The 27,943-nt window shown below is 43.1% G+C and overlaps 1 long non-coding RNA gene and 1 pseudogene across 2 annotated transcripts; both read right to left on the reverse strand.

The window, feature by feature from the left end:
• Positions 1-1,768: 1,768 nt before the first annotated feature.
• Positions 1,769-5,630, reverse strand: LOC122473744. 2 transcript variants are annotated; one of them, XR_006294707.1, is made up of 3 exons: positions 5,311-5,630; positions 4,312-4,496; positions 1,769-2,801 (listed from the first exon to the last, which is right to left on the reverse strand). It is a non-coding gene; the product is annotated as an uncharacterized LOC122473744 (long non-coding RNA). The 2 variants fall into 2 exon arrangements; XR_006294706.1 differs by having other exon boundaries at positions 5,364-5,628.
• Positions 5,631-12,020: 6,390 nt separating this feature from the next.
• On the reverse strand, positions 12,021-13,076 carry LOC122473754 (annotated as a pseudogene).
• Between the last annotated feature and the right edge of the window lie 14,867 nt (positions 13,077-27,943).

Below are 27,943 nucleotides of genomic sequence, written 5' to 3' on the forward strand. Positions count from 1 at the left end.
AAGATGGGAAACGACATGAAAGTGCGATTTTTTTTGGAGGGGGTGGGCCGGGGGGGATAGGATGCTGGCAAAGGAGAACAGGAGTTTCCTTCCTCAAAGTTGGAACTCATCCTTTATTTCTGGAGCAAGTCAAGAAAAAGCATCAGGAAGAAAACTAGGGTGGGGACATTGCCTAACGACAGTGCTTGGAGGCCGGGATAGTTGGGCTGGGGGTTGCCCTTGACCTGCTCCTCAAAAGACATTATGCTGTATGTGAGTGTGCACTGTGGGGACCAGGAGAGAGGTGAGCCCTGCTCCTCAGCCCCCCCTCTCCCTGTATGATGTCTCCTGCCAACTCAACAGGTGTCTGTGAGACCCCGAGACCTCCAGCCTTGACATGATGACTCGTGGTCCAGGCAGAGAATGCAAGTTGGACACCCTAAAAATGTCGACAGAACAGTATTGGCTGTTTTGCAGATGGCTCTTTCTCCTGTGGCTTTAGGGAAGAGAAATAACATGTTCTACACCTGTGTTTTGGGAGAAATCTCTTTCCTACGGCTGACGTGGGAAATTGTGATCCCCCTCTCTTCAAGTCTGGAGGGAGAATCACAGGAGATGAAACCTTACCAGGGTTGATCTGATCCTCCAGGAGAGGAGAAACAGAGAGCAAAAATGAAGAGTAAAGAAGGGAAAAATTTATCCTAACTCTGATGAGAAAGAAGCTACCTTCCTCACTGTAAGAGTGAGTTTTAAGAAAGTCTCTGTAAGGGTGCCTGGGTGGCTCAGTTGGTTGGGCGTCCGACTTCAGCTCAGGTCATGATCTCACGGGCTCAGGTCATGATCTCACAGTTTGTGAGTTCGAGCCCCAGGTTGGGCTCTGTGCTGACAGCTCAGAGCCTGGAGTCTGCTTCGGATTCTGTGTCTCCCTCTCTGCCCCTCCGCTGCTCATGCTCTCTCTCTCTCCCTGTCAAAAATGAGTAAACATTAAAAAAAAAAAAATTAAAAAAAAGAAAGTCTCTGGAGCTGACGACAGGACCCAGGGTATGGAAAAGAATTGAAGTACTCCCAGCATATATTTTTAGAAAACTCTTTTTTTTTTTTTTTTTTTTTTTTTTTTTTTTTAGTTTGAGGCCTATGTGTGACTGGGAGCATTGATCAGAAGCAGCTCATTGTGCTGAAGAATCTGACGATTTCTCTCCTTGGTTTCTGGACATTATCATGTTGACATGGGATCTACTGGATTAATTCAACCAGCTTGTCTCTTTTTAGAATGGCAGTGATATAGCCCAGGTCTGCAGGACCCTGCACCCAGGAACCTGCTTATACCCAGTGGCAGGGCTGGGCTCCCCTTTGGCCCCTCCGCTCAGACCTGGGCAGGGTGCATAGTTAAGACATTTGGTCAACTTCTCCCTTGGGGACACGAACGCAGGCTGTCTAAAAACACACCCACCACCTCAACCACTGTGCAAACAAAGCAGGATATTGGTTTCTTCAACTCCAATGTGTTTTGCCAAATAAGAGAGTGTTAATACCCCTTCCTCCCCCACTCTGCATGAATTGGATTACTTAAAGCATCTTTTCAGAGACGTCAGCAGTTTAACAGAGGCAATAAGTCAGGGCTGCCCTTGTGTTTTATTTTTCTGCCAGTATTTAGTTAATTAAAGAATGCAAATTAAAACACCTTAATTTATATAATATCAATACCAACGCCTTAAAACATTTGGCATAACTGCTCTGGCACGTCCCTTACATAAACTCTTCAGAGCAGTGCTAATAAAAATGAAAAAGGTTGTAAATCAAATTTAATTTATTCATCTTCTGTTTGGTACAAAAGCATATGCCAAAATCAAGTTATTTATGAGCACATCACAATAACAGGCATTTTTGTTGGTTGCAAATGACAAAAAAGGTTTTTTCCAAGGGATGTGTGTTTTAATTGTCTCTAGGTGCAGCTGTTTTCTGGGCTCTGATCTCTAAAATTTATAACTTTACAACCCTATCTTCAAAATAAAAAAAGCAGAGATTGCCACCTCCGCTCGAAAAGTCACCTGCACCCATCTGTATGGAGAGAGACATATACAGCATCCGTCCAATGGAGTATGGATCTTCAGGTGAGATAAAAGGTTGGTGATTTATATCCGATTTCTTAAATATTCCATTAAGAGGATTATCTCACAGGAGGCTCAGATACAGCAGCGTTGGAAAGGATTTGGTGTGCGGCTGCTTTCTTGGAAGCCTTGCAGATGAACTACACGTATGTGAATGAACAGCCGACTGCCCATTTTCATCTCTCCCCTGCTTTGTTGCTATATTCCTTCTTTGTCTGGTGGATCTGAGTGTAGAATACATTTTTATTCAGTCTTGGAGGAAGAACAGTAGGCTTCATTCAGGGGTACTGAGGGATGGCATGTTCTCACTGCTTCCCGTGGCAAAGCTCTCTGTGCAATCGCCCTTCTCAAACTCCCTTCCTCACCCAGCTTGCAGCCCCTCTCTGGTCTCAGGTCATGTGGGAAGGTTGAGAGAGGTTTTGGAAGGACCCCTTCCACCCTGATCCCTTCCCGAAAAACCTACGCGAATTCACAAAATACAACTCTCTGGCCAGCCCGTGGCTTCCCTACTTGGGAGGCAAAAACCCAGGACAATACTGTGCCCTGTTCTGTTGGTTATCTTTTAACATGAACATTACAAGCTTGGCGGAAGAGGTAGAAAATTGGGGTTCCTCACTTGGTGAAGCGATGGGCAGAAGTGGCAAGTGGAATCCTTCTGTGATCTTGACAGCCATGGGTCCTTGGCTGCCTCGGTTGTGGGGAGACCACAAAACCCTAAACAAAATACATCTTGGTGGTTCCCTTTCTGATGTTAAAAACAGTGATACTCACCTTTTACACTGCTTTAGTTTGGAGCTAATGGGATGCTCTCCTTTGCCTCAGACTCATTGCAATAGTGAGCTAGAAACTTAACACTTGTTCAGGCGGATACTTCTTTTGGGGGGTAGGTACCAAGGAGAGCCAGAGAAGGTCCTAGAAGAGTTCGCTACCTCCAGCCCCCAGAGAAGGTCCTAGAAGAGTTTGCTATCTCCAGCCCCCATAACCTCTCAAGTTCCTCTCTACCTCTTTACTCTATAGCGTCTCACTGGGTTATGGGAAAAAAACTGAGTCTGGGGTGACAGATAAGTCAGCTTGAGGGGCAAGCTGAGTTCTGCACTGTGTCGGGACACCTAGCATCAGAGTCTCTCAGCGGTAGCACTGGAGGGAGCACTGCGGGTGTGGATACTCAGGGTGTCCACATATATACATCCCCATGTGCGACCGTGGGCATATTCTCTCTCTTTTTCTTGCGATGCGTCATCTTTAAAAGCGAATTTTGACCTTTCTATTTATTTATACCCCTCCTACCTCCATAAGAGATTCGAGGTCGCTTTACCATTCAAATAGCAGATACAGTAAAACCCGGAGCCATTAACAGAAAAGTAACAAGATCAGAGCCAAGTACAAGGGAGGAGGGGGAGGAAGAAGCAGAGTTATTATACCAGAGGGGGAAGAAACTTAGATTAAGGAAAGCTAATGCAATTGAGAACAAAACCCAGCTCCTAACTCCCTGGTAGCTTGGTGGGCGACTGCCAGCTATTGTAATAACTGTAGATTATTGCACCTCAAAGGCAGGTTTAAATGCCTGCTGAGGGTTCACTGGCCCCAAGAGCCTTCATCTCTCCAAATCTCTGTTTCCTCATCTGTGAAGTGAGGATTAACTCACTCATCATGGGGCTTTTGTGAGAAAGCAGTTCAACAACAGTGACAGTAGCTGTCACGTAGATAGCATGCATTGTATGTAGTTACTCTCCTGTTTTATGCAGACATTTTAAACATGTTTTTTTATCATCTCTGACACTGCTAAAAAAGCACTGTGTCACAGACTGTGTCGCAGCCTTTCCTTCTTTCTTTGTGGGATCTAAAATCATGGCGCACTGTAGGTGAGAGGAGATAGGTTGTTAACTCATTCAGTCCTCACGTAACTTTATGAGGTGGGTGCTGTTTTTGTCCCATTTTACAGATGAGGAAACTGAGGCATACCACATTTAAACCACATCTTGAGGTATTAAGTGCATCAGTGGAAACACATCCAAGGCACAGAGGGAGAGAAGGGAGAGATGATTAGCTTCTGTGAAGCCTCTGTCCTAGTGCTCAGCCCTGTGGTAGAAACTCCCCCTCCAGCAGGTCAGGAGAAGCACATGTTTTCTTGGCTTTGAGAGGAGTCTGTTGAGTGGACCTTCAAATAGTAGGCAGGGGACAACTTCAGTGAACATGTCCTAATAGCTGAGAACGGGTGCCTCACCTGTGGCCGATTCACAATGGACAGTGGAGAGCTGGGGGCAGCAGATTTTAAGGGAGCATCAGGCTCTCAGGAAGATTGGGAGGTGGCTTTTGGGGCAGAGAGGGAGAGGTTTGGCCTCGGGAAGCTAGGTTGGAGGTCCTGTCCTTGGACACCCAAAGCAGGAGAGTGGAGAGCCAGGGAAGGGCCTGCAGAGAGAAAACAAGGAGGAAACAGGGATTAACCACCCGTTTGTTGTAAGAAAATGCAGCTTCAAAAGGAACGGGGCAATAGTCTCTGGGATGCAGTGAGGTTCCTGGAAGGAAGGAAGGAGCTGACTTGGAGCGAGAAAACCTGAATTTGAGACTTGATTTTGCCTCTTGGGAGCATGTTATCCTTTGAATCTCAATTTTATCATCTGTCTAAATGGGCATAAGGACAACATACTTATTACCTCACACAGTTAAAAGACCAATTAAGATAATATATGTGAAAGTGCTTTCCAAACTAAATAATGCTATGCAAATGTGAGTTATTATTGTTGTCTTTCTAGCCAGGTGCTTGCTCTCTCATTTCCTTCCTGGCTGCATGAGCTGGGACATGTTACTACAGGGGAAAAAGAGAAAAACACAGGGGATGGGCCTAGCCCGCCGTCTGGGGCAGTCACTACTAATGTCGGCTTGTCTTAGAGCTTGAAGCTCCTCCAGGCAAGGGTCTCACCCCCCTCCCCAACCTAGTGAGGAAGCTTGGAGGCCCCCACCCCTTAAGAGTTCCGGGACTTTGCCCTGTGGGGGGAGGTGGGGTCCTAGCCTTCACAACTCTTTGCTCCCCATTCCCTCCACCCCAGCAAGGCCAGCAGCAGGTGCCCAGAGAGCTTTGGGCATGTCTTCCTCCCCGCCTAAGTCAAGTTCAGCAGCCAATCAGAACTTAACCCAAAGCAAACAAACCCCAAATCCATTTGGACAGAACTTCCCTGATAAAGGATATTTCCTATTACTTTGAACAGAATAAAGCCTATATTACGGAAGCCTCTTCTAGACTGTCTAGACGAGGACGGGATACAAGTCCCGCTGGACCTTAGTCGCGGAGGTCTGTGCCCCTGCCTCTTGAAGGAGGCCAGGTCCAAGGGTGCCCCGATCTGAAGGCCTCGCAGCTTGCAGCCCGGCAGGAGCAGGGTGGCTGTCCAGGGGCAGGGAGGGGACTGGTGTGCACAGGCCACTCCAGGGACAGCAGAAGCCGACTCCAGCTTTTCGGGTCCTTCTCGAGAGGGAGAAGGAAGGAGGAAGTGGGAGGAGAAAGGGGAGGGGTGGGAGGAGGCGGGAAGGGTGATGCGAGCTGGGGTTTGGGAAGGGAGAGGAAGTGAGGGGGGGGAAGGGGAGGAGGAGGAGGGGAAGGAGGAGGGGATAGGAGGAGGGGGAGGAGGGGGAGGAGGAGGTGGGGGAGAAGAAGGAGGAGGGGGAGTGGAAGGAGGAGGGGGAGGGGGAGGGGAGAGAAAGAGGAGGGGGGAGGAGGAGGAGGAGGAGGAGGAGGAGGAGGAGGGAGGCGGGCGCGCGAGGAGCCGTGAGCATCGAGCGGCCGCCCGAGGGAGGCCGGAGGTGCCCAGCCCGCGCCCCGGCCGAGCGCACACCCGCCCCGCGCGCACCCGCCGCTCCCGGCCGTCGCCCTTCCGCGAGCCGCGCCGCCCTCCAGCAGGGCCTGCCCCCACTGGCAGCAGACAAAAGGCCATTTCTGAGTTACACAGAAAATGTGTTACTTTGCCAGAGGGCCGGGTAGAGGCCGCCGGGCCCGATCGTGGGCCGCGCGGAGCGTCGGCAGAGGGGGGCTGTCAGTCACCGCGCACCCTCCGTGAAAGGGGCCCCTTGTCAACTTCCCCTGCCTTTGAAGTGACTGGGATGGAGGTGCTCAATTAAAAGCCCATCAGTCTGTAAGTAAATCAACGCCTATCAGGCTTGTCACATCAAACAAACGATTATTACCCCAGCCCGCCCACCCCATTAATCTGGCTGTTCCTTCTTGACGGCTCAGGGTCAGGGCACCGTAAATCCTGTACTGGATTGCAGCCACCTGGATCGGGATGAAAGCGCTGGCGCGGCCGGCGGGGCGCACCCAGGCCTTTCCACCATGGCCCCCGGAGCGCGGACGGGGCGGCGCCTACGGGACCCGCGCCCGACGGACGCACAAAGACCTAGACGCAGACAGCAGCCCAAGGAGACAGAGTGCGCAGAGGTGGGGAGACAGAGCCTGAGAAAATAGGCCGAGATGGAGATCACTGGAAGAAGAGGCCCAAAGTGGTGGAGACAGGTGCCATGAAAACTCACCCAGAGTGTTAAGAACGGATAGATGCTTCTAGAAGACAAGGAGGTGTCTGGATGATATTTCTCAGACGCTGGGGTTTGAGTCTCAGAGTCAGAGAGCGAGGGCGGTTTAGGCTGCAGTTTCCGCAGCTCCCCGCCTGTTCCCACTGTCTGCCCCCAAATGTCACTTAGCCAAGGGAATGGTGTGGGGAGGACACAGAAGCTCGGGGCTTTGCTAAGCCAGCCTTGTATGGGACATCAAAATAGGTGATGTCCAGAACTCGGTCTTCTGCAATGAAAGGATATGAACAGACAAGCTGGACCAGAGTATCAGGTTCTGATAGTTCTGCTGAGCAAATCCCTAAGAAACACTTGGTCCCGGCGCCTTTCTCCTAGGTTCTGGGGGTGGTTTTGTGGATTCTTCCTGCTCCTGAGAGCAAGCTCTGGCTTTACCCCCACTGCAGACCAGAAAGAAAGGCGGGGTAGGGAGCAAAGGAGACAAGACAGCTGTATTTTGGGCTGGAAGGAGGAGCTGAGTGGGGAACGAGGTCCAGCTAACAGCGGGAAGAGAAGAACAAGGCCTGCTTTTCAAAGGAGGAAAGAACAGTCTTTCCTCAAATGGCTGTTCAGAGCTGCCCCGAGGCATAGCTTCCCCTGACTTGTGATGTTGCATGTGTAAAAAGGGCCCTCACATGCTTTCCCCATAGGTAGAATAATACACCAAAGGAATCAAGAGATGGATGTGGAGCAGGAGCAAGGGCAGAGGGAACTTCCTCCCAGACCCTATGGTGGAGCTTGATGCCCAGGCTCCTGGGCTTCTTAACTAGACGAAGAAAGAAAATTTTAAAGAATGAAGCTGGACCTCTATCTTACACCATACACAAAAGTCAACTCAAAATGGATTAAAGACCTAAATGTAAGACCTGAAACCTTAAAACTCCTTAAGAAAACATAGGGAGTAAGCTCCATGACTCTGGTCTCGGCGATGATTTTTTGGATTTGAGACCGAAAGCAAAGGGAATAAAAGCTAAAATAAGCAAGTGGGACTCCATCAAACTAAAAAGCTTCTGCACAGTAAAGGGAACAGCCAGTGAAATGAAAGGGCAACCTGTGGAATGGGAGAAGATATTTGCAAATCATATAAGGGGTTAGTATTCAAGATATATAAAGAATTCATACAACTCAATCACAGAACCTCCCCCCTCCCCGCAACAAGCAGAACAAAACCACCACCACCAATAAAAACCTCTAAACAATCCAATTAAAAAATTGGCAGAGGAACCGAATGGATATTTTTTACAAAGACAAACAAATGACCAACAGGTACATGAAACGATGTTCAACATCACTGATCATTAGGGAAATGCAAACCAAAACCACAATGAAGAGATACTACCTCACACTTATTAGAATGGCTGGCACCAACAAGACAAGAGATAACGTGTTAGGAAGGATGTGGAGAAAAGGGAAGCCTTGTGCACTGTTGGGAGGGTATCAATTTGTGCAGCCACTATGGGAAACACTGTGGAGGTTCCTCAAAAATTAAAAATTGAGCTACCAGATGATCCAGCAATTCCACTTCTGGGTACGGATGCAAAAAAAAAACAACAACAACAGGATCTCCAAAAAACCCAAAAAATCTGCATTCTCATATTCATTGCGGCCTTATTCACAGTAGCCAAGATGTGGAAACCAGTGACCGTCAATGGGTGAATGGATAAAGAAGATGTGGTGTATATATGTACAATGGAATATGATTGAGCCACAAGAAAGAAGGAGGTCCTGCCGTTTGGGACAGCATGGATAGACCTTGAGGGCATTATACTAAATGAAATAAATCAGAGAAGACAAATAATGTTTCATAACCATGTATAGGTGGAATCTGAAAAAGGTTGAGTTCCTAAAAACAGAATGGTGGTAACCAGGTGCTGGGGAGCTGGGGGAATTGGGGAGACGTTGGTCAAAGAGTATAAACTTCAGGTTATAAGATGGACACGTTTCAAGGATCAAATTTATAGCACATTAAAATGCCGTTAGGGGGCGCCTGGGTGGCGCAGTCGGTTAAGCGCCCGACTTCAGCCAGGTCACGATCTCGCGGTCCGTGAGTTCGAGCCCCGCGTCGGGCTCTGGGCAGATGGCTCAGAGCCTGGAGCCTGTTTCCGATTCTGTGTCTCCCTCTCTCTCTGCCCCTCGCCCATTCATGCTCTGTCTCTCTCTGTCCCAAAAATAAATAAACGTTGGAAAAAAAAATGCCATTAGTTAACTGTTGTTAATACAGTTAATTAAAATGCTGTATCGTATATTTGAACTTTGCTACGAGCGTGATCTTAAATGGTCTCCCCCCCAAAAATATATGGCAGTTATGTGATAAGATGGAGGGGTTAGCTCACACTATGGTGGTAAATGTTGCATTTTGCAATATATAAGTCTATCACCTTAAACTTATACAATGTGGTATGCTAATTATATCTCAATCAAGCTGGAAAACAAACCCAATTCTCAAAGATACTCAAGGCATTTACAAGCCTTCCCCAAGCCTGCCTGATAAGAACTGCCCACTGCACTTCCTGAAGACAGGCCACCTCCATCACTGCACATGGTTGGGCCAGTGTGCCAGGTTTTCTCTCAGGTCAGCTACCCATCACTCTGTTGTAAACTCATTCATTCCATCACCAAGACCCAGAAGTGCAGCAGTATATTCCTTATTACTCTGAGCTGATAGACATGTCGACCCACCCGGAGTGTCAGTGAGACCTTTCCCAGAGATGGGGAATGGTATACAGATACTTTACAATGTGGGAAAAGCGTCTGTCCTTCATACTTTCATCCATTCAATCAAAATTTGGTGTTTAGTATTTGCCAATTTACAGGTATTTAGTATTTAGAGTTTACAGGTTCCTCTCTAAGCCCTGGGGACACAGCAGTGAATATGATGGACAAGGTCAAGAGATACACAGAAGCTTTAACAAGGAACTGGGGTGTTTGAACTAATCTTTATTTATATGTTATGTATACACTTATTACACAGATTTTTGCTAAGCACCTACTATGTCTAAGTAGCAGGCACCACAAGGAGGTGAGGAAGAATCAGAAACAAATCCTATCATCCCAGAGGAGAGGTGAGGCACACATCTTGAATAAATTGGATGCATTGTTTAAAGTGGTAGGTGCCATAAGCCAGGAAAGGACAGGAGAGAATTCAGAAAGGAAAGATAATGTATCCAGGTTACCTCTTTCTTTCTTTTTTTTTTTTTTTAAAATTTTTTTTTTTAATGTTTATTTATTTTTGAGACAGAGAGAGATAGAGCATGAGCAGGGGAGGGTCAGAGAGAGAGGGAGACACAGAATCTGAAACGGGCTCCAGGCGCTGAGCTGTCAGCACAGAGCCCGACGCGGGGCTCAAACTCACGGACCGTGAGATCATGACCTGAGCCGAAGTCGGCCGCTTAACCGACTGAGCCACCCAGGCGCCCCCCAGGTTACCTCTTTCTTAGTGGAGGTCTGGAATTAAGAAACACGTTAACTGTTCAATGATGGCAACTTTAAAATCTATTCTGTAATGTAGCACAGTGCGGGCTTAATGTTTATTGTTATTGTTATTGGCTTTAATGACATTGTAATTCATTGTCTTTGTAATTATGGGCACATCACAACACCCCACCCGATGAGGCAGGTGTTATAGAACTCTGGAACTCCATTTCAGGTCTTGTCAGGAGTTGGGTATGGTTGAGAACTTCCGGAAATCAGAGACGGGCGCCTCTTACAAGAGGCAGAGCAGTGCAGAGGTTAAAGGAATAGGCTCTGAAACCTGAGGGCAGTTCAAAACCAGCCTTCACATGCTGGCCCTCCGGCCTGCCTGCTGTGAGGCCATGGGCAAAGCACTTGAACTCCCTGTGTGTGTTTCCCCAACTGTTACATTGGGGTGATAACAGTACCGGCTTCACAGGGTTATGTGACAATTAGATGCATACAAAACATTCACAACAGTGCCCAACTGAGAGTATATATTCTCAGTAATGCCTGCCATTCTTACTGCTCTACCTCATACAAGGTGATCTCTTGAAGGTACAACCAGCACAATGCTAGGAGGACACTTGTTATATTAATGCATTGTCTTTCTGTATTTAAGTATCACTGAAAGTCATTTATATTAATTTCACTTTAGAAAATCTGAGTTCAGGGGCACCTGGGTGGCTCAGTCAGTTAAGCATCCAGCCTTGGCTCAGGTCATGATCTCATGGTTCATGGGTTTGAGCCCGTGTCGGGTTCTGTGCTGACAGCTCAGAGCCTGGAGCCTGCTTCGGATTCTGTCTCTCCCCCTCTCTCTGCCCCTCCCCTGCTCACACTCTGTCTCTCTCTCTCTCTCTCTCTCAAAAATAAACATTAAGAAATAATTTAAAAAAAGAGAAAATCTTCTGAGTTCAGCACATGAATTTAGGATATTTGTGGAGTGCCATTTGTGGAGTCAGTCCATTAAGCGTTCGACTTCAGCTCAGGTCATGATCTTACGGTTCATGAGTTCAAGCCCCACATAGAGCTCTCTGCTGCCCATGAGGATCCCACTTAGGATCCTCTGCCCCTCCCCGACTCTCTCTCAAAAGTAAATAAACATTTAGGAAAAAAAGTAAAATATTTGAATAATTTGTTTTTACTAAAATAATTTTTATTCATATCTAATGTAATATTTGATACAAAAGAGTATTTGTGTACATCATGAATGTAAACTTACAGTGTCTGTGTACTTCTTTCCTATCCCACCCCATGGCCTCTCCTTCAAAGTGGCCACTATCCTGAATTTTGCGTTTGTTATCCCTTTGTTTTTTAAAAAAACTAAAAAAATTAAAGTACAATATAAATCATAGTAAAACACACAAATCTTAAGTGTATAGCTTGACTGATTTTTACAAAGCATACACTTATGTAACCACACCTAGATCAAGATATGGCACTCTAGATATGGTATTCTAGAAGCTTCCCTCATTGTCCCTTCCCAGTCAATTCTTTCCCTAGTCCCATTGCAAAGTAACTACTGTTCTGACTTCCATCACTATAGATTAGTTTTGGAATTATTAAGTATGTATTCTTGTGTCTGCTTTCTTTTAGTCAGCATTATATGTGTAAGGTTCATCTGTGATGTTATATGCCTTGGTGGTTCATTTTGTTTTCATGGTTGAGTGGTATCCCATTGTATGAATAAAACACACAATTTATTCATTCATTCTATGTGGTTTTTTTCTTTTGGCTTGGTATTTTATTGATAGTACATGACAAGGTAGGGCTCCCCAAGCCCCTCCCATTCTTCAGGGGGTCTGGGATGGAAACTGTGTAGAGGTCGGGAGACTCTCACTGTGTTGGGGGATGAGTTGGGGCAAGGACTCCCCAGAAGCTGAGGGCCTCTCTCTTCTCTTGCTTTTGCTAGGGATGGTGGCCGAGGGGCTCTTACTCCTTGGAGGCCATGTGGTCATAAGGCACACCACCTGGTTGCCATAGCCAAAATCATTGTCATACCAGGAAATAAGCTTGACCAAGTAAAGTGTTCATTGAGGGCAATTCCAACCCCAGCATTGAAGGTGGAAGAGTGGATGTCACTGTTAAAGTCTCAGGAGACAACTTGGTCCTCAGTGTAGCTCAGAATGCCCTTGAGGTGGCCCTCTGATGCCTGCTTCACTGTCTTGATGTCATCATATTTGGCAGCTCTTTCCAGGTGGCAGGTCAAATCCATGACTGACAAGTTGAAGGTGGGGACATGAAAAGCCATGCCAGTGAGTTTCCCATTCAGCTCAGGGGTGACCTCACCTATAGCCTTGGTGGTGCCAGTAGAAGCAGGGATGATGTTCTTGGAAGCCCCTTGGCAATCACATCACAGCTTCCCAGAGAGGCCATCCATGGTCTTCTGGGTAGAAGTAATGGCATGGACTGTGGTCATGAGTCCTTCCAAGATGCCAAATTTGTCCTGGATGACCTTGGCCAGAGGGGCCAAGCAGTTGGTGGTGCAGCAGGCATTGCTGACAATCTTGAGGGATTGTCATGGTTCACACCCATCACAAACATGGGGGCATCATAAGAAAGAACAGAGATGATGATGATCCTCTTGGCCCCACCCTCTGAGTGAGCCCCAGCCTTCTCCATGGTGGTGAAGACCTCAGTGGACTCCACAAGATACTTAGCACCAGTATTACCCCATTTGATGTTGGACAAATCTCACTCCTGGAAGATGGAGATGGGATTTCCATTGATGACAAGTTTCCCGTTCTCAGCTTTGACTGTGCTGTTGAATTTGCCATGGGTGGAATCATATCGGAACATGTAGACCATGTAGTTGAAGTCAATGAAGGGGTCATTGATGATGACAATAACCACTTTGCCAGAGTTAAAAGCAGCTCCAGTGAGCAGGTGCCCAATATGGCCAAATCTGTTTACTCCAACCTTCCCCATCATGTCTCGGGGATGTGGCTGGCAATGAACCAGAAGTGGCTGCCTGTTGAACAGGGAGGAGCAGAGAGTCCATTCATTCTACTGTTAATGGACATTTGTGTTGGGTGTAGTAGGAGTGTAATTGTTATGTCTTAGGTTAGGTACGTGTTATAATAAATACTTCCAAAGAATTTTCCAAAATGTCTGTACCAATCTACATATCCACCAGCAGTGTGTGAAAATTCTAGTTCTTCCATATCCTTGCCAACACTTGGTATTGTCAGTTAAAAAAGTTTTTTTAGTCACTATGGTGGATGTAGTGGGTTGTTTCTCTTTATATTTATTTTAGTTGTGTCCAATAATTTTTGATGTTATTTTTATTGTCATGCAGTTAAAAATATTTTTTAATGTCCATATGTATTGCAAATATCTGATACTGTTCTGTGACATGACTTTTCTCTTTATTAATGGTATTAATGGTATTTGTTGCTGTTGCTGGCTAAAAGCTTGATATTTTAAGGTAGGTTTCTGTCTTTACATTGACATATGGGTTAATTAGAAAAGTATATTCCTTAATTTTTAACATCTAGGGATTTCCTAGTTATCTTTCTATTTTAGATCTCTTGTTCAATTTCAGTGTTATCAGAGAATAGATTCTGAATATGTCAAACCTTTAAAATATACTCAAAGACATATGTTAAAATCTCCAACTATATTCGTAGATCTGTATTTTTCTCCCTTATTTCTGTCAGTTTTTTCTTTATACATTTTGAAGCTATGTTATTATGTGTGCACAGATTTAATATTGCTATATTTTTCTGTTGAACCAATTGCTTTATCATTAGGGAATGTAATATAACTGCTTGCTTTAAAGTAAACTTTGTCTGATACTTGTCTAGGTACACCATTGTTCTTTTGAATAATCTCTACTTGTATATTGTTTTCCATCCATCCTTTTAGTTTCAAAATTTTCCACTTATCTGTTGCCATAAAAAAGCACCCCCAAACAGTGGCACAAATCAACAACTCAGAGGTTTTACGTGTCAGGAGTTTGAACAGAGCTTAGCAGAGATGACTTATCTTTGCTTCACAATGTCTGGAATTGTGGTTGGAAAGACTTGAATGGTTGGGGGCTAGAATCATCTGGAGATTTTTTTCACACACATGTCTGGTTCTTGGACCAGGGTAACTGGTGACTGAGCTCAGCTAGGACTGTTGCTAGAGTGATTGCCCATGTCCTTTCTATGTGGCTTGGGCTTTCTTACAGCATGGAAGCCTTAGGGTAGTCATACTTCTTACAAAGAGGCTCAGAGCTCCACGAGTGAGTGCTTCTTCAAGCAAGGTATAAGTTGCATAGCCTTTATGACTTAGCCTTGAAATCACATAGTGTTACTTCTGTCATGCTCTATTGATTGAAAGAGTCATAAACCTGTCCAGATTGGGGAGGGGAGTTAAACCACTACCTCTTAATGAGGAGAATCAAAGGATTTGTGGCCATGTTTTGAACAGGCCACATAGCTTTTATTTCTGTATCTTTATGGTTAAGATATATTACTTGCAAGTACTACACAGGAATATCTCATTACATTACTCTTTACTTTAGTGCACTTTGCAGATATTGCATTTTTTACAGATTGAAAGTTCATGGCAACCTGTGATGAGCAAGCCTAAAAGCAACATTTTTTTCCAACAACATTTGCTCACTTCATGTTTTGTGTCACATTTTGGCAATTCTCACAATATTTTAAACTTTATCATTATCATTAAACTTTATCATACAAAGTTTATCATGTAAACTTTATCATATACCATTATATTTGTTGATTTGTGACCACTGAAAGCTCAGATGATGGGTAACATTTTTTGCAATAAAGTATTTTTTTAATGTTTATTTATTTTTGAGAGAGAGACAGAGCATGAATGGGGGAGGGGCAGAGAGAGAGAGGAAGACCACAGAATCCAAAGCAAACTCTAGGCTCTGCACTGTCAGTGCCCGATGTAGGGCTCGAACTCATGAACTGTGAGATCATGAGCTGAGCTAAAGTTGGATGCTTAACCGGCTGAGCCACCCAGGTGCCCCAAAAATAAAATGTTTTTTAAATCAAGATATGTACATTGGTTTTTTTAGACAATGTCATTGCATACTTAATACACTATAGTACAGTGTAGACATAACTTTTATATGTACTGGGAAACCCAAAAACCCATCTGATTTTTTTTCTTTGCGATATTTGTATTATTGCATTGGTCTGGAACCAAACCCTCAATATCTCTGAGGTATGCCTATAACATATAGGTGGATTTTATTTATTTTTATCCAGTCTCAGAATCCTTGTCTTTTAACTGGAGAATTTGGTCCATTTATATTTAAAGTAATTGCTGATAGTAAGGTTTCAACCTATCTTCTTACTATTTACTTTGTATTTGTTCCATGTGTTTTTTGTTAATTTTGTTCTCCTTTTTTTTCTCTTTGGATGAATCAGGCAATTAAAAAAATTATTGCATTTCCCTACTCTATTAGTTTGTTATTTGTACATTCTTTTATTCTTTATTATTCAGATATTGCATCATGTATCATTGTTTTGTTATAACCTACCTTAAATGAGTACTTCTTTCACCTGGACAATGTAAGAACCTTATAACACTTTAACTCCATTTACTCCTCCCCAGTCTTCTGTGCTATTGTTAATATATATTTAATTCTCTATATAGTTTGAACTCCACAGAATATTAGTATTATTGTTTTATACAATATACAATGAACTTAGATTTATCCGTAAATTTTAGAAAAGGTGCTGTTCTCCTTTCTTGCATTACTGTGTTTCCATCTGGAAGTATTTATCTTCTGCCTGAAAAAATCCTTTTAGTGTTTCTTTTAATGCAGATATGCTAATGGTAAATTCTCTGAGTTTTTGTCTAAAAATGTCTTTATTATGTCTTACATGTGAAGGATATTTTCACTGAGTATAGAATTTTAGGCTAGCAATTACTTTCTTTCAGCACTTTAAACATTTCCTTTAACTATCTTATGGTTTCCATTTTTTCTATTGCTTAGTTGTCAGTTTTATTTTTATCCTTTTGAAAAAAAATGTGGTTTTTTTTTTCTCCCTTTGTGGCTACTTTTAAGATTTTTCTCTTTGGCTTTGGTTTTTAGCAGTTTTCCTGTGATTATGTAAATGCGGTCTTCCTTGTATTAATCTTATTTGGGGTTTGTAGAAATTCTTTATTCTGTGGCTTGATGTCTTTCATCATTTTTTTGAAAAATTTCAGCCAGTATTTCTTTGAAAATTGCTTCTATCCCATTATTTCTCTCCTCTGCATCTGGGATTCCAGTGACAAATATGCTGGATGTATTTACCATGTCTCTAGACCTCTTATGCTCCCCCCTTGTCCCTCATTTTTCATTCTTTTCCCTCTGTGCTTTATTATCCTCTCTTTAGCTCTATATAATCTACTTTTGAACCCATCTGTTAATTCTTGATTTCAATAATTTTATTGTTTTAGTTCTAGGATTTCCGTTTGACTCTTCCCTTAACAGATTGCAGGTCTTTGGTAAAATTTTCTATCTTTTCCTTAATTTCTTGAACATATTAAAAATAGTTATTTTAAATTTGCTATTCAATAACTAATTAATCTACATCACTATTTTTTCTATCATTTGCTTTTTTTTTCCCCTTTGGATTTTGAGTCACTTGATCTTGTTTCTTGGCATACCTGGTAATTTTGTTTCTAAGATTCATCCATTTTGTTGGAAGTAGCTGTAATTCATCCATTTTTACTAATTTATAATATTGCAGTGTGAATTGACCACAGTTTATTTCTCCTTTGTCTTATTGATGGTCATGTGGTTAGTAGAATAATTTAAAAAATTGCTCTTTTGAAGATTCTTGAAACCATTTAAAATAATTAATTCTGCAGTTACTTTGAGTCTAGAAAGCAAGCCAGTACAATGTGTTTGGACCACATTGGCAGTGCACCATTTCAATGATGAAAGTACTAGAATGTGCCATGAATATGATTTTTTTATTATGGCCTTACTCTGTATCCCCAAAGAAGTCCATTAACATTTCAGAACTATTTGTTTGCAGTTGTTTTGGCTATGTGGGTGGGTAACTGGCTTTAAAATGGGAACACAGGGGCACCTGGATGGCTGAGTTGGTTGAGTGGCTGACTGTGGCTCAGGTCATGATCTCCTGGTTTATGGGTTCAAGCCCTGTGATGTGCTTTGTGCTGACAGCATGGAGCCTGCTTTGGACTCTCTGTCTCCCCTCCTCTGCCTCTCCCCCCATGTGTGTGGTCTCTCTTAAAGATAAACATTAGAAATTTTTTTAAAAAATTGGAACACAAAAATCAAGAGCTGGACTGGATCAGCTCATTCTTTGTGGAGCAAAATGGAAGGAGCACAATAAGACCAGATTTATTTATCATTCTCTTGAAGGAGCCATGAATGGAATTGGAATAAAAACTCACAAAGCTGGAGCCTATTCATGTTTCCAGTCTCATGGGAAACAGTTCCAACTCTAAAACACATGTACATCGTCTGAAGTCCTTGAGATAATTATTCAAAATGTCTGGATGCCCCTGGGTGTTTTGTTGGAGCATGGGCATATATAGTGGAAGCAGTGTGGGGAAGTGGAAAGAATGCAAACTACATTCAGACTGACTTCGGTTTGAATCCTGGCTTTGATGCCTACTAGATATTTACAAAAAGTGACTTCATTTAACCTGTCCATCTTCAATTTTCTCATCTGTAAGATGGACATGCCAGTACCTTCCTAACTGGATTCTAGTGAGGATTACATGCTAATTGTACTAAAGATGCCTAGTATCATGCCTGGAAATGTCAGGTGTTCAATAAAAGATAGCTTTGTGTCTTTGGCATCACAGTCATCATCATTATTATCATCACCACCGTAATGAGGAAAGCTTTGGAAATGAGCATAACTCTGGGCCTCACAAGAGGTCCTAAAATCTTTGGTATTATGCTAGTCAATGTGGCAGGTTTGTGTCCCTACGCAAGTTCTTAAGTTTTTGCTGTTTTCCAGGGCTTGGGCATTACAGAGGACCTTTTCCTCAAAGAGGGAAGGAGAAGGGTTCTAACTAATTAGGAAAGGGGTAGTCAGATTTAGGGCAAGGCCTACTACAATGATTAGTCAAATGTCTATGGACTGACAATCAATTTGAAGAGGAAGACAGGTTACATAGCAATCTCCACCAGGGGAATCCACACATAGCAAAAGATTTTAATCAGTGCTACAGGGCTTAAAGCTGTCACTGAATTCAGATGACTTTTTAATACATTGACAGATGATGTACACATAGGCTAAGAAGAGAACAAGTTTAGGAGCCTATCAGGTCCTAGGGAGGTGAACCAATCATGTGCCATCAGCTTGGTTTTATGCTCCAGCTGCTGTTAGAGCAAGGTTCTGATCAATCAGTTTCTAACATAGCTCTTGTTCATTTTCAGATTGTTTATTAATGAAACATTATGAACATCTCCCTTGTGCCCAGAACACTATGTTAAGTGCTATGAGGTATATACAAAGGCGTCTATCTATCTATCTATCTATCATCTATCTATGATCTACTTCTCTATCTATGTAACTCTCTATTTATGTATCTTGCTACAAGGAGCTTTGAGTTCCTTTATGTGGTTTATATATGTGAAAGTAGCTATAAAAACACAGAATAAAGTGGTGAGGTCATAGGGCCATAAGAGATATGCCAGTTAATTTCAGGAGAGTTCAGAAGAGGAAGAGAACACTACCTGTCGGTAGATGTTATAAATCCACTTCGCTATTCCTGCTGCTCCAGGCTCAAACTTCTCCATGTCACTGCCACCCTAGTCATTCTAAAACACTACTTTCAGCATGACCAGGTTTTTCTCAAAACCCTTAAATGATTTTCTATTTTCCACTGAGCCAATTTCAAAGTCCCTTTCAGATTGTTCTATTATCTCTGGCTCTGCAGATGTAATTTCTTCCCTCTTTTTTTGTGATGGGTGTGGCAGTGTGGGGTTTGTAGATTGCTTACCCTGGTTTCGGCCTTCCTTATACATTTCATGATTTTGGTCTGAGTGCATCTTCCCCTGGCGATGTTGTCTGTGAGAATTGTTTTTCCTGTTGATATCTTAGGTTATAGGATAATACCGTGCTTGGCTCTGCCTGAGGCCTATGCGTTTCTGTACTGAGGGATAACGAATTAGGGTTTTTACCTCAAGAGGCAAAGGATTTCCACACATGGCCTTGGAACTATATCCTGAGCTGATAAACAGACATTCTAATTTCTGTTTATGGATAGCCTAAGTTTTACTGGTTCCTGGTTTCATGTAGAGAGCCTGGCTCATGCTAGTGAGGCCATGGGGCCTTTGACCTTGACTTGGCATTAAAACCCCAGCCCCCATGGCTTGTGCTTTATTGAAACTCTGGAAGCTTTATGTGGATCACTTTCTAAATCTGTATCTTTAGCCCTGACCTGACTCCTGACCAAATTCCAGAGCTGTAAGCTCCTATATCCAATGTCCCATTTGTCAACTGTATTTGGTTATTTTATGGCCATCTCAGATTTAACATGATCAAAATGGGACTGTGGGTTTGTTAACATATATATATATGGTAAACGTACCACCTGTGGTATACACATGAATACATGCTTATTGAACGCCTGTTATATACTGTCACGTTAGTGGCTGTTACCTCATTTATGCCATTGCCTGTATACATTCTAGCTAAATGTATGACACAGCACATGTATGTATGTAGAGCATAGTTGTCTTGATTAGCTGAGCTGTGCTCTGTCTTAGGTACTCCAACAATCTCAAGATTTACAGGAATGTAAATCTTTTACATTTTAGATAATCTTTTTAGATAACAGCAGTCCTGCCACTAAGTGCTTCCCTTTTCATTACTGCACGGTTCTGCTTTACTTGCGAAGACAGTGGAGGGCAACTCTCGGGGCTCACACCCCCACTCCAGAGTTTGGAAAAGTGCAGTCCACCCACTAACTACATGCATTGGCATTGCCTGGGGTTCTTGTTACAAAGACTGCTTTTTGGACTCTCCCAAGCTAAACTTTCTGGGGAGAGAGCCCAGGAAAGCATACTTTTAACAAGTTCCTCAGGTTGTTCTTAAGTGCACTGTGGTTTGAGAACCACAGCCCAAATCCCTTTTTTTCCTTTGGCAATTCATCAAAAATATTTCTGGAAGAGACTGTTCCAGGGAGCCCAGAAAAGAGGGAGCTGACTCATAGCCATTCCTTTCCACACTGAAGATGCCATGAAAGCCAGGGGGACCTGGTTTGGCCACATTTACTGCTTGGGTACATCTTGCTGAGCTGTAGCATTGGACTCTCCACTTGAACTTTCCAGAACTACAATGGCTACTTTAAAATTTTTTTCAGTGTTTTGCATCTTGTTGGTCTAAACACATAAATGTCAGCAGAAGATGAAGACACTTAGATATCATTATGGGTTGACCGACTGTCCCGGTTTTCCTGAGACTGAGGGGTTTTGTGGGATGCATGAGTTTCAGTGACCAAACCACAAAGGTTCTGGGCAACCTAGGATGAGTCAGTCATCCTAGCAAATATGTTGATGAGCGGAAACTAAATGCATCAGGAAATAATAGATTGGACTAGTGTGGGATGAAATGTATTTGGGGGGTTAGTCAGATTTGTGGTGCAGGATTGAACTGTTCATGACATTGTTACTTGGTTCTTGTCATTGGGATGTAACTCAAGTAATGGGCAAAGCTTTCTAGCTGTGCCTTTAACCACGAGGGGAAAATAGTGCCTTGCCTTGTTCTCTTCCCTTTCTTCTGGCCGGAATGTATGCAGAATGATGGAGGTACAGTAGCCAGCTTAGACTGCAAAATGCAAACCACACGTTGAGTCTGTCAGGGCCACATGCTCGAAGGAACCTGGGTTCCTGATAATGTGACTCTGCCTTATTGTCCCGGATTATTTACACTTTGATTCTTAGGTGCAAGGAAAATGAACTATCATGCTTAAGTCACTATTATTTTGACTTTTACTAGAGCAGCTGAATATTTTCTCCAAGGAATACAGTTCTCTATATTCTAGAGTCCTCCTTTGTTACAGCCCCTGTCAGATATTGATATTTGAAAAGGATATCTGGCTTTACTGTCCATAGGACCACTGTTTTGAGTTTGTTGTTGTCGTAGTTGTTGTTGTTTTCCTTCCTGATAATGGGAACAGACTGCATTTTAGTGGCTCCTCCTCCCAACGTCCAGATATAGTTCTCCATCCAATGGGACACATATATGCCAGGGTCAGGGCCAGGAGGAAGGTTGTTGCCAGGATAAATCTCCTGATGGGGCTTGAATATGAAACCTTGACCCCATAATCAGCCCCGTTTACCAGGCACTGCCTTTCACTCAGCAGATGCCTGACCACATTTGGGTGCTCTGGCGCCCCCTTATCCTGTTCCTATCACAACTGGGACAGGGCAGAGGACTAATAAGTCGTCCCTTCTGCTGCCTCCAGCAACCAGCACTTCTTTCCTGGGAGCAGAACTGCCCTTTACAGTGTTAATCTTGTGTGTGTTTGCTTGGCCTTCTTAAAAATGATCCCTTTCTGTCTCCCCCTGGGAAACGCTTGCAAAGCTTCCCAGGGTAAGACGTGTGCAGTGGGTGTGCGCACGCGAGCACGCAGGATGGTGAGCAGTGGGCGATAGGTGGAACCGAACGGAGAAAGATTTGCCACTTACTGGATGGCTTCTTTGTGGCAACTGCACCGTTTGATTCTTGACAATCCTGAGAGGTAAGAATCATTCTTCGTATTTCCAACACGCATGAACCAGGACATGCATAGGTTGACGGCCGGTGAGCCACAGAGTCAAGCATAGTTTCTACATTTGCTTTCAATGAACTTTTCCATAGAAACAAATCGCACCGTTTGTTATGTCTGTAAAGCATGATGGGAAAGTAGAAATTCTATAAATATTTGCCTCATCTGATCATGGAACTGGCCACTCTGGAAATACAAGCACAAGAATGATCTTTGGCGACCCACGTTCGTTGGGCGTTTCATCCACACAGAGTTTATTTCCGCCTCCTTGGTCTTCCTCATCTTCTTGCACGTGAACTAGTGACAAGGACAGTAGCAACCATACAGCCCTGGGTGTGTTAGAGAACATTGATTTCCAAACTAATGAAGCTAGTGAAGGTTTTTGTTTTAACCCAATGATTGTAATTTGTTTCCTCTTTTTTTAGTATGTCTGTTCTTTCAACAACAGGGCTCATTTAAAAAAAAATTAAAAAAAAATTAAAAAACATTTATTTATTATTGAGAGGCAGAGAGAGACAGACTGTGAGCAGTGGAGGGGCAGAGAGAGAAGGAGACACAGAATCCAAAGCAGGCTCCAGGCTCTGAGCTGTCAGCACAGAGCCTGACCTGGGGCTCGAACTCAGGAACCGGGAGCTCATGACCTGAGCCGAAGTCAGACGCTCAACGGACTGAGCTACCCAGGTGCCCCAACAGTGCTCATTTTGAAAGTAACATTCTAGGCTCTTTTTATCTTAAAAATCTTATTTACATTAGCATTCATTTCATTACACAAAAGCTTGGATTTGCATGTGGGCCAAGCAGAAAGGGAAAAAAATTTTTTTTAAACATTAATTTCCTAGTTAAAAATTAACAACTAAGAATAGTATTTGAGAGTATTGCCATTTTTTCCTTTCCCTGTAATTAAAAATATGTAATATCATTTTGTTGAAACTTTGTATTTTATGTCATACACACAAATGAGTCTGTTTCTGTAGATGGGTTTAACTGCGTGCTCCTGCGTGCGCGCGCACACACACACACACACACACACACACATTCAGCTCTTCTCTTTTCCTCTTATGACTTTTATGATAAAGACTCTCTTCTCTCTCTTTCAGGCTGCAAATTGGCAGTGAGGGAGTGAGGAGAAGCACACTGTCCCTGTCCCCAGGGCTCACTTCACTTTGCACAAGTGTTCTAATGTCCCAAGTAGAGGTTGAGAGAAGCACCTGGGAGTTTCTCAGGGTAGGCTGTGCCTGTTCCCATTGTACCAAGAGGAATTCTGGCTCCACCCTGGCTCCTGGCCATCTTAGGACAGAGCGGCTCCCAACGCCTTTCTTTTGGGTGTCATAAAGTACTTCAGGGGGACAGTTTGATCTTTTTCATTTTGCCTGCCTTGCCCTGGCAACCCCTCCCTGCTCACTTTCAGAATTTCAGAACAAAGCTTGTTAGCTAATATAGTAAGTGTTGGGAAGAATAACACTACTTTTTTTAAAAAACAAATTTATTGAGACACTATTTCTATACCATAAAATGCGTCCATTTTCATTGTACAGTTTAATGAGTTCAGTAAACTTACACAGTTGTACAACCATTCCTACACTCAGTTTTAGAACATGTCCATCACCCCCAAAGTCTCCTGGTGCCCAGAGAAAGTCAGTCTCTGTTGCTACTTTTAGTCCCATGAATTGCTGCTCGACTTTGTTTCTACAGATTTTCCCTCATTAGAAATACCACATAAAGGGGATCATACACTATTTACTCTCTTATGGCTGGCTTCTTTAGCCTGACTTTTTTGAGATTCATCCATATTGTTTCAGGTAACAGGAGTTTGTTCCTTTTTATTGCTGAATAAGACTATTCCATTATATGGCTGTACCATGTTTTGTTTCTTCATTCATTTGTTGATGGACAGTTGGCTTTCTTCTGCCTTCAGGCTACAGTCAATAATGCTGCAGTGAACCCGGGAGTACAAATGTCTGTTTGAGTGCCTGCTCTCACTTCTTTGGGGTATATACTTAGAAGTGGAATTGATGGCTCACATGGTGATTATGTGTTTAATGTTTTTGAGGAATTGCTGTACCATTTTCTACAGCAGTGCGCAAAGGTTCTGATTGCCCTCTGTCCTTGCGAACACTTGCTGTTGTCTGTTTTCTCAAAAACTTAAAAAAAAATAATAGCGACCCAAATGGGTGTAAAGTGGTATCTCATTGTGTTTGATTTGAATTTCTCTACTGACGAGTGATGTTGGGCATTTTTTCATGTGCTTATTGACGCTTTGTAGATCTTCTATGGAGAAATGTCTATTCAAGTCCTTTGCTCATTTTGAACTGGATTTGTTGTTGAGTTGTCAGAGTTCTTTACATATATTTTGAATATCAATCTCTTATCAAATATAAGATTTGCTAATGTTTTCTCCCATTCTGTAGGTTCTCTTTTCACTCTTTTAATAGTGTCTATTGATGCACAAAAGCTTTAATTCTGATGAATTAAACTTATCTATTTTTTCTTTTGTTGCCTATTTTTGGTGTCATAACCAAGAATAATTGCCAAATCCAGTGTCATAAAGCTTTCCCTCTATGTTTTCTTCTAAGAGTTTTATAGTTTTAGATCTTTTCTTTAGGTCATTAATATATTTTGAGTTAATTTTTTTATGTTTATTATTTATCTTTGAGAGAGAGACAGAGTGCTAGCAGGGTAGGGTTATAGAGAGAGGGTGTAGATTATGTAGACAGAATCTGAAGCAGGCTCCAGGCTCTGAGCTGTCAGCACAGAGCCCGACATGGGGCTCAAACTCACAGACTGTGAGATCATGACCTTAGCCGAAGTTGGACACTTAATTGACTGAGCCACCCAGGCGCCCCTTAAACATTTTTTTTAAAAATAAGTAATCTCTGCACTTAATGTGGAGCTTGAACTCACAACCCTGAGATCAAGAGTTGCATGCTTTACTGACTGAGCCAGCCAGGTGCCCTTGTCTCTACTTTCTTTTAGCAACGTTTTGTAGCTTTCTGTGTATAAGTCTTTTGCCTCCTTGGCTAAATTTATTCTTAAGTATTTTACTCTTTTCTTTTCTTTTTTTAAAAATTTTTTTAACGTTTATTTATTTTTGAGACAGAGACAGAGCACGAACGGGGGAGGGTCAGAGACAGAGGGAGACACAGAATATGAAACTGAGCGGTCAGCACAGAGCCCGATGCGGGGCTCGAACTCACAGACCACGAGATCATGACCTGAGCCGAAGTCGGACGCCCAACCGACTGAGCCACCCAGGCGCCCCAGTATTTTACTCTTTTTAATGTCATTGTAAATAAAATTATTTTCTTAGTTTCTTGTTTGGAGTTTTTGTTGTTGGAGTATGGAGATCCAACTGATTTTTGTATTCCCCTTCTAACTTTTAAGACCTTGATCCACCATCATTTTTTAAAACGTTTATTTATTTTTGAGAGAGAGAGTGTGTGCGTGAGCAGGGTAGAGGCAGAGAGAGACGGAGACAGAGGATTTGGATTCTGTGCTGGAGCAGAGAGACTGATGCAGGGCTTGAACTCATGAACCGTGAGATCATGACTTGAACTGAAGTCTCACGCTTTACCAACTGAGCTACCCAGGGGTCCCTCTTTCTTATTTTCAGGTTGAGTGTTTTGAATAGCATTTGACTCTTGCTTTATGGTTGGAAAATCATCCTCTCTCCTGTGGATATTATTGTTTGGTCTGCTTTTCTTCGAAATTCTTTTTTTTCATGTTTGTGTTTGATTGTATCTTCCATGAAAAGGACTTCCTTAAGGGTCTGATGATCTTTGGCTCTCTGTTCGCACTTAAGTGGAGGCTGTTTGTGGGTAGGGGGAGGGGCTGCACCCGCGCGGGTGCAGATCAGGTTGCAGTGACCCTTGGCACCTCATCCCTCTAGGGTCAGTATTTGGGAGGTCTTTTTCCCCCTACTCGAGAAGTGTCATCCAGTGTCCCGCTTTAAAATTCTGTTGATGCGTGTGAGGGTGTACTTGGCCACTTACGGTCTAGAAATAGGGCGGGTGGAAGGTCTTATGCCTTACCATGTAAAGAGTAGACCATCACTGAATTTCCCTATTTTTACTCTGTCCCTAGCTCCTGTCCTATGATGGCCTCATCTGCCCGATTTCAGACCTAGTTGGTTAATTTTTTTTTTTTTTCAGAGGAAAGACTTCTGGTTTCCCAGTAGTAGGGAAGCTAGATGTTTCACCACTTGTCCATATCCTCCCGACACAGACTTCCAATTGCGTCCCTTCTTTCCACCCTGATTCTGACATCCATGGCTTTGTTCATTGAAAGTTTGCACACGAGTTGGCCAACACCACATCATTTTGAACATTTTGGCTTTGTATTGTCTGGTGCGGCGAGCTTTCTCCCACCCTTCTGAATTTACTTGGCTATTCCTAGATGTTAATTGTTTTATAGGGATTTTTAAAAAAATCACAGTCTTCCTACAGAGTTGTACAAACCTGTACATATTTTATAATAATTTAATTTGGTTTCTCAAATAATCCTGTTGGGATTCTAAGTGAATTCCTATTCATTCTTGCATCTCTGGTGCCTTATACAGGGCCTGGATCACGTTAAGCTTTCAAAAAGCATCTGTAGAATGGACATAAAGCTCCGGTCCCAGTGCCTAAGCTCTCCCTATTACACCGCCCTGTCTGATGTGTGCTCAGATTGTGGAGCCGGCTGGTAGCAGACCCAGAAGAACTCAGGTGTCGTAAGTCACCACTCCATACTTTTTATACCGCACTTGTACCTGTAAAACAATTCTTAGCAGTTATACACGGTCCAGCATAAGGGCCATGCCAGTGTGAATGGAAGGTGATAAAGTCGCAGAAGACAAAGTGTTTTAAAATCCCAAAGAAATATCTCTACCTGGGTCAATCTGTCCCACTCCTAGAATAAGCTCCCGTGTGGGAGGGCGAGACTGGCCAATGACCCCTCTGGTTAGAATAGGTACATTTATGGTGCAGCAGAGAGAATATTATCAACTTTATTTATGTTTTCCCATAGGAAGAGCCATATTTCAATGGCATGAATATGAGTGCAAAAGTAGGATGGTTTATCTGCCACGTCTGATCCGTGTGGAGTTTCAGTAATAAAGTTTATTAGTGCCCCTGATTTAATATGACACATTTCCAGTGCAAATTACTCTGAGATCATCGTGTTCATAAAATATGACAGAAATCTTTTAAGTGTGAGCATAAGTTCTGAATTAATTTAATAACCCAGTCTGGAAAAAGGCATGTGGTTTAAAACATAACATTATGCACTGGGCTCTTACACTTCCCCTCCACCCACCCCCACTTCCCATGCCACTTTTGAGAAGCCCTTCTTCATGTCTCGACTTATCTGGCCTCTTTGCAGAGCTCAAGGTTTTACCCTTTCAAGGAGGTTTGAAAAAGGATGCGTTAGTGTGACCAAGGCAAGAGGGTTCATCCTTCCGTACATGGGGGCTCTTCAGCACAGCTGGTTTTATTTCTTAATGGTTCCTGCCCCAAGGGAATGGACAGGGACTGATGTGAAAATGGTGCTTATCCTCTAAGATTTACATCCTTTAGTGGGCTGGGAGGTGGGTGGGAGAGCAAGCATGGCATAGACATTACATTGGGGAGCCACCATTGCAGGGTGCATGAACACAACCCCCCACCATCTTTCCAGATGGGAAAAAAATTACAGCCACAGGATACATGCCCCAACTCTCAAATGCACATAAAATCACTGTACAAGTTGTGAAATATGAGTCATGGTTCTAGTTATCTTCTTTAAAGTTTATTTAATTACCTTTGACAGAGAGAGACAGGGAGAGAGAGAGAGAGCAGCAGCATGCACAGGGAAGGGGCAGAGAGAGAGGGAGAGAGAGAATCCCAAGCAGGCTCTGAGCTGTCAGCACAGAGCCCAACCTGGGGTTCGATCTCACAGACCGTGAGATCATGACCTGAGCTGAAGTCAAGAGTTGGACACTTAATCCACTGAGCCACTCAGGTGCCCCTATGGCTCTGTTTATCTTGTGGCAGAGTAAAAAACCAAACGAACAAACAAAATTTTCATCAAGATAGAAAATAGAAATGAAGACAAACTATGCATTCTTTGTTATAACTTGACCAACATTTGGCCTTCCATCTTTTTTTTAAAACATTTTTTTTTTCAAC

The sequence above is a fragment of the Prionailurus bengalensis genome, chromosome B1 (assembly GCF_016509475.1).
Source record: "Prionailurus bengalensis isolate Pbe53 chromosome B1, Fcat_Pben_1.1_paternal_pri, whole genome shotgun sequence".
Taxonomy (NCBI): domain Eukaryota; kingdom Metazoa; phylum Chordata; class Mammalia; order Carnivora; family Felidae; genus Prionailurus; species Prionailurus bengalensis.